The following is a 7,892-nucleotide window of genomic DNA, read 5'->3' on the forward strand; positions in this document are numbered from 1 at the left end:
TGAAGCTGGAGGTGACAGAGAAGGACACAGTGATGGGTCTTGGTATCCATCTAGAAAAGGATTGGGTGAGGGACTGGAGTTTGGTCTCCAGAAGACTGAGTTTTATTTGCTAGTGCAAGCTGGTGTTGGCTTAGACCATGTTCAGGTGCTCAATTGAATTTTTGGCCAACTTGTGATGTAGATCTACTGTTCCTCTTCATCTGTAACATCCCTAGAATATAACTGAATTTTCCCATTAGCCTGTACTTTCATTAAAAAAACCCATGTATTTAAATGGTGGGTACAGCCAAAACTTGTGGCTCTAGTTTCAAATTCTACAAGGGGAAGCTGGTAATAGCCAGGTTTGCTGCGGCTCCTTGAAAATGTAGAACAGCCCATACAACCACAAAACAGCCGCAAAAGCTTGTTAAACAGCAAGGACTTGTGGTCCCAGAGATTTGGTAGGTTAATTCAGATTAGAAATGCTTTGGGGTCTTAGCTATGAGATGCGTATATCCTAGCATGGAGTAGTTACCTTTCTCCTTGATGCAGTGTTCAGAAATTTGTGTACTGCCCCATACGTATCTGCCCAGTGCGATGGGTAGAATGGTCTCTTGGTGGAGCCCTGTAATGCTGGTTTTGGAGTATGGTAGCAAGGAGAGTGGCACTTGCCACGCTCGTAGTACAGTACTCGAAGGACAGGTTCAAGCTGTGTCTGTCAATAGAATTTACTGCCATGGGAAACCAAACTGCAGATAATCTAAACAGGGCACTTGCAGAAGATTTTAGTCCCTATATCGCTGCAAGAAGATCAAGACAGCCTGAGTTAAAGTGAAAAGAAGCCCTCATTCTGAGCCCCATATTAACATGTTTTTAATTTCTTTCCAAGCTGACCAAAGTGAAACCAATCTGCCTCAAATTTCATAGTCAAGATTTTGTGCCAAGATTATGTATAAAGTGGGTCAGCTATCCAGAGCTGGTAATTTATGTGAATACAGGATTTCTACAGATTTGTTGTTATCTAAAATGACTGATGTTTCATAAAAACAAATTTCTGCTTGTGGATTGCTCTGAGGGTGGCAAATACTGCATTTGTACCAGGGTGTCACTCTCTGGTGCTGCTCGTGGGTAGCTGGTCACTTCAGACAGGGAGGCCTATCTCTCTGCTTGGACACTGGTGGTTGAGGCACAGAAACGTAGGGTGGCCCTTGAAACACTCCAGGAAAGAATGGGAGTCATTTCTGGAGTGAAGAAGGAACTATGCCACCTGGATTAAAACATTGTTACCACATCTAATGTTATTTGGAAAAAAACCCTAACCTTTTAAATATATATTTGCAACCGTAAAGCCCCCTGAAACTTTTTCGGGGTGGGAAATGGCTAATCGTCAGGCTTGTATGCATGTTGAACTGATCAGTGTAATAGTGATGGAAGCAAAGGGTACATTGAATTACTTGTTAATACCTCACCGTCGAGTACCGTAGAGTCGCCGTAGCTTTGGTCATCTTCCATGCCCCTGGCATTGCCTGGGATCTGAGCAGGAGCCGCAGGAGCCTGCCAGGCACAGGACTGCGGGGAATGTGTCCCCGCCATGGTTCCCACCCATGCGCCGTCCATCCTCTCTCCCTCTGCCTTCACCCACGCCTTTCTGGCCTGGCAGCAAAGCCCTTTGCTCCAGGGCAGGCTGCAGGGTGAAGGCGTCTCCCTGCAGAGGCGATGGGTCCTCGCAGCCCCTGTTTTAGAGGTAGCCTTACCAGCTGGGCTGGTCTTCAGTAGACTACAATAGGTGGGCCATGGCAGAGCATCAAGAAGCAGATGGGTGTACACTAAAAGCAAAGGGCCGTTTGGTATGTAGTCATTAGCCGTTGATGAGTGCATTAGTCCTCTTATGTCTTTCAGAAAGTCACCATTTTATTACAGAAAATTGCTATTTTGTTCCAAGTAGACTTTATTTCTATAATAAGAATAAAACCCCTTAGTTAGGGTTATGAAAAAGCAGAATATCATGTGCTTAATAGGAAGGGCAGTACCTGCTAAGGTCACGCAAGGCAACGGGGGATGGGGCCAGCTTGTAGCATGGTGCAGAGTATGGCCCTGCACCAGGGCGGCTGCACTGGTGCCCCGCAGCCCAAGGGGTTTGTGGCCGGACAGTTGCTGCCCAGTGCTGCTGGGACAGTGTGGGAGGGGGAGACGCGTGCTTGGCCTCTTCTGGGAGCAATGCCTTCATCTTCATGTGCCGAAATCCCTGCGCCTCACCAGCCTGCCCTGCGCCTCAGCCTTTGGCCGCTGTTCCAGAAAACTCTGCTTTTTGCCTGTGGACTGTGGTGGATATTGTGCAGATTTGGCCCTGTCAGAAGAAGAAATTTTTTATCATTTATGTTCAGTTTGTGTGATTTGGGGATTGGCTCAGCTACTGATACTACCTTTGTTGCCAGCATCCTGTTGCAAATGACCACGGTAGCAGCGTGTCATTTGTTGGTCTCCTTTCACCATCACTAGTTAATTAAGTGACACTTTCATGTATTTGGTGAAGTCCTCTAATTAATGCGTAACTCAGGCTGAGGGCAGACGGAGCGGACTGTCTCTGGTAACAGCAGAGCGTGTTGAAGTGGAACACACGCCACCACCGCGGGGGACGTGAACGGTGAGGAGAGCGTGAACCGCTCCGGTGCGGCGGGACTTGCAGAGACCGCGCTGCACCAATTCATTATCGGCCATCACCACCTAGTGGCAAAAAGGCTCCGTCTAGATTCAGCTGCCAACTCAGGTGTCTCTTTCAAGGCTTTTCCCCCTAAAAAACGAGTTTTGAGATAGGGTATGCATTTGCTGGGCTGGTTCTGGACTCACGCTGGCTTTTATGACAACGGGAAATTTCCTTCCGTGCAGAGAACCACTTCTGCTTCGTGCAAACTGACATCCGAACGGACCCATATGTGTTGCCTCCTAGACACCTTGACCGTGTACATGGATAAAATTGAAGTGTTTTAGCTTTTGCCCAGGAGGTGAACAGACCTTTTACACCACCCAGATTCACACGTAATATAACCCCAGTCCTGAAATCCAAGGAGGTAGGGATCCATGATGCAGGTTTGCATCTACTTACAACAAAAGGAATAAACCCCTGTCCCTAAATAAAAAATAATCTGGTTATTTTAAGTCCTCTAATGGTGTACCCTAGAAAACAGGGGTGGGAACACTATACAGTATTGATGGGCACCTCCATTCCCTTGCTAATAAACGGTTAACAAAACTAAGATACTGAAGCCCACTAAAAGAATAGAAGAAAAAGCACGATATTGCTGTCCTGGTCCCTTCTTTAGCACGCGCCATACTAATCTGTTTCAACTGCATCAGTTGCATCCTCCTTTTCATTCTCCCCACCCACACTTCTGGAAACTTAAACTTCTGCCTGTCCCCTGGCAAATGTTCCACCTGGTTCACTTGGACCCAGGTTTTTGCCTTCTGCCTGTTGCTCTCAGCTGCCCTCCTCAGAGAGGAGTCTGCAGGTGAAATCCAGATAATGTCTGGTAACATTTTCTTCAGATAGAGAAAGACTCTACAATAAAACTTATTCCCGACGGTTCAGTGTGCTCACTGTGGCAATTAAATTAAGTGACAAAGGAGTTACGCCTCCTTCATTATAGTTGTGATTATCCTTTTTATTTCATGATTTGCTGATGGATACAATTTTTGACACCCTTAAGAGTATGTCAGCAGGGTGTTTGCTGCCAAAGTGGGCTCCCTCTGCCCTTTCTCCAAACTAGTTGGGTCCCAGTATGGCCGAAATACTCCTCTGCCTCCATGGGACCGGAGAAGGGCAGGATGAGCTTGCGTGCGCTCACAAACTGCCCTTTGAGAAGGTCCCCCCCATGCCTTTAAACCCTGTTTTCAAAGCTGCTGTGTGCAATAGAGTTTTTCAATATGTCCCCATGCCTCCCATTACCTCAAATCTTTTGTGGGGTTGGTGGGGAGCCTGGGCAGACTAGGGAAGTGTGCAGCCATGCTGGCAGCCACTGGCATGCCAAGGAGCTGGAAGTCATGGCTTTTGGTGCAGAAAGGGGTTTAGTTCCTATAAATCCGAATTGCTTTGGCTGCTGTCGCCAGGCTTTGGGTGATGCCTGATCCATCCCTTGGTTCCTCAGGCTAATCCCCACAAAGGGCCTCTGCCCAGGGGTGGCCCTGGCGTAGCTTGGCACGAACACCATGGCATACCCTAGCGGCATGCAAAACCGGTGACTTTCACGTGCTCCTCTTAAACAGGTGCCTGAACAGATCTTCAGAGGGTGGGATAATTAAACCATGTCATTTTTAGGAGGCCACCTCTATACCCTGGACCTCAGGACAGTTGGTAGGCCAAGCAGGCTGACACAGAAACAATTAAAGGCTCACTGGTGGGTGAGTTTCTTAGCATAAGCCTCGTGGATTTGGGGTAGTCCTGGTCCATGAGAAAATATTTCATTTTTTCTGGCTGTTTTTTCTTCCGCCTGAGAAAAAATTAAAAAATATCTTCTGAGTCTACTATTTTCTGCAAGGGGGGGAAATTTCTGAAAATTTGCTTCAGGTGAATGTGTTCTGTGATGCTAAAAGTGGTTTTCAGTGGAAGGTGTATATACAATTCATGGACTAGGTTGTTGGTAGTTTTATTTTGAAAAGTTTCTTTTGGGGTTTTGATCTAGGAGTGACAGAATCTTAATGAAGAGTAAAATCAGAACAAAACCAACCTCATTTCAGTTGTTTTCTTGACCCTCTCCTAGTGCACACACCTGAGCTGTAGTTTGCATGCATTTAGTTTGCATGTATGTGTGTTGATCAAATGACCAATGTTCAGCCCCCCCTCTCTTATAAAAATACCCTGAACAGTGCTGGCTGGTGGGAGATCAGAAATCCCTTCAGGAGCAGAGGTCTGTGATGCCTGCCCAAGCTGTACTTCAGCAAAGGGCAATTACCATATGTATAATATCCTTGTGAAAATACTTCTGAAGTGTAGGACACTGGGCCAAGGTTACTCTTGTTCTCCAGCTGAGGGGCGATAGACTGCAGATGCCTTCTCAGAAACACACACCTTTGACCTTTCCTTGTTGGTCCACCATCTGTTTGCGAACAGGCATGAGAAGCATGAATGGCAACAGGCGCGCTTGCCGCCCGGGCAGTGTAAAGCCGTGGCAGAACAAGTGGGATACCATGCCAGGAGGAAAAACCCAAGCAGCCATCTGGTCCAGAGAGGTGGCTGCAGCAGAGAGCACCGGAGCACCAAGTCTGCACACTTGTAAAAGACAGGGCCTTTTTTATCCTGGCACATCCAGCCTATCTGCGAGGCTTCGAGTTATCATTCAAGTAGATGAAGCCAACCACATAGCTGCATGCTGTAAGGTCAGGATCTCTTGCACTGTGCACAGCTGTATATTCATACAATGCCTTTTCTCTGTATGGCCCAAATATGCATTTAATCTAAACACAAGACTGTTGCCTGGCCTTCTGCCTCCTGGACTGACTTAAAAGTACCGTGTAGGTGTAGTCATGGCTGGAGTAGGCACGTTTAGCTTTGCCAGGGTGTGGGTAAATACCAATATTGTGCATGTGTGGTGTAATATGTAATGCTCCATCTCCTCTGCCCACCTGGTGAGGGGCAAGTCAAGCAGCCATGCTGCGCACAGCTGGATAATCTGCCGTTTTAGTGCAGCAGTAGCCGCCAGCCCGCCAAAGAAAGCACTTCGCAAGCGTCTCTGGTACAATGCAGTGACTTATTAGCATGCTGAGGCCCAGGAAAGGTGCTTGCTGCATGTGAGAAACTGCTGAAGGTACTGAGTTGGCAGAAAGAAGAGGCAGGGAGCTTGGGAAGCAGACAAAAATCAGCGAAGTAATGTAAAGGAAAGCGTTGCTGTGGGAACTGGCTGACGGTCAGGCAGGGTAGAGTCCAGGCAGAACTGCTGGCACCTGGCCAGCTGCTGCCAGTCACCGAGCGGAGATAGGAGAGGGCAAGTACCAAAAGTGTGCAGAAATCCCCGCTGCTGACAAGCCCCTCTTAGCACAGTTACCCACTGTCAGCCAATAAACTATGGTTTGAACAAATACCGTGGACAGAGTCCAGGGAATTTCTTGGAAGCCCTGGTCCTGAAGTCTATTACTTTGAAATTAGTAATTAGGCTTCAAAACGTGTCTGAAGTGTGATTTAAGGACTGAATGTGTCAGGCCGTATATATTCCTATGTTTTGGAGGTCAAAGCCTCTAAGAAACAGCAGGCAGTAATGAGTCCCACATCTTTTCACTGCTGCCTTATGTGTAGCTCTGGTTTTCCCTCATCTCATACCAGCACACGGTAAATTCCTCCAACCCATCACATTTATCTTTGAAAGTGACTTCTCAAGCAAGCAGAGGATCTCTCCTCTTTCTCTCTCCCTCTCAGCTCAGAAGAGCCTCTTCCTCTTTCATAACATTATAATGAACCTGTAATCTGTTGTATTTTTTCCAGGCCTTTGTGAAAAATTCAAGCCAACTTTTACCTGCCTGCGGTGTGTGATGCTAGGATAGAGACAGCGAGGGGGAAAAGGCTTGTCAAGCCAATGACTGCATTTAACTTATGTTGCTTGTTTCTCCCTCTCCTTGGAGAGATGTACAAATGAAAATTCAAGAGACCAGAATAAAAAAAGCGTGGCTAGATAGAGGGTGGCATTAGCAACAAAATGGGAAAGGACATTTTGTTCATGTCACAACAAGATCTATTTTTAAGAGCTTGTTGTATGTTTCATGTCATAAAATCACTTCTGGGATTATTTTTTCTAAAAAAACCACACAAACAAAACAAAACAAAAAACCCATGCCCACTGCAGAAAGCACTAAAATAGTCCATTCCAGCCACTTCAGACAGGACGTATGGAAATGATCAGCGTTAGTCTGAGGTAAGAACAAATAGACGTAACTATCTGGTGACGCAGAATAAAGAGAGAGAAGAGCAGGATTTTGCTCAAGTAGTTTGAAAGAGCCAGTGGCATTGGAAGGATCATTAGGGATGATAGAAGCACTAATTTGTTTGACCTTGTAACTGCTCTAATTGGTGGCCATCCCTTTGAATATGAAAATCCCCTTGAATATTTCCAGTAACTCTCCTGGAAACAAACAAATGTGTTTAGATATCCTCTGGGTGTGGGAGACTGTTTTTACCACTGACACAGAGAGGGGGTCAGATGCCATCAAGTGCTTTAAAAACATGCTCTCTCTTCAACCAGCAAGAGCATCTCAAAATTATTGTCATTTTTCTATGTACAGCTCTAATTAAAGGTCTAGGTTTCAATTAGTCTCATTTTCCTGGCCTATAATGTTCCATGTCAGCCAGAACATTTTGTTTTAAGCAGAAAGTTCACCTGTAAGGGCCCAGACAGTATACATACTGCTCTGAGATGGTTTTAGTTATGGATGAGGTGTGATTTTAAAAATGTATATAGGAATGAGGCATCCAGGTCCTACTGAATTTCACTTTGATGTGAGCATACAACCCACCTAGATGTCTTCAAAGCATCTCAAATGGCAAAATGTGCTTCAAATTCATTTTCAAAGATAAGTGGTCAACTTTGGCAGAACACTTTCAGATTTAAAAAGATATTTTAAACTTGACATTTTCTGATTTGTGTTATCTCCTTGTAAAGTCCCCCCAAGCTAACAACAGTTATATTCAGCCTAGTGCGTGTATTGATCCTTCTCAAGCATTCCACCTCTGTTAATGGGACATGAAGTGTAGACATGATACACACATCCAGCAGTCAAGTTCTGCTGATGACCTGAAATTAACTTTAAAAATGACCTAGTAAATTGTGTAAACATGACTGGGAAGGAGCCTTTTCTCCTGATGAGTATTATTCAGGCTCTCAGGTGTCAGAGGGACCTCATCTCCTCATCCAGTCTTCTACAGCAGGACTATC

The sequence above is a fragment of the Buteo buteo genome, chromosome 4 (genome assembly GCF_964188355.1).
Source record: "Buteo buteo chromosome 4, bButBut1.hap1.1, whole genome shotgun sequence".
NCBI classification, from domain to species: domain Eukaryota; kingdom Metazoa; phylum Chordata; class Aves; order Accipitriformes; family Accipitridae; genus Buteo; species Buteo buteo.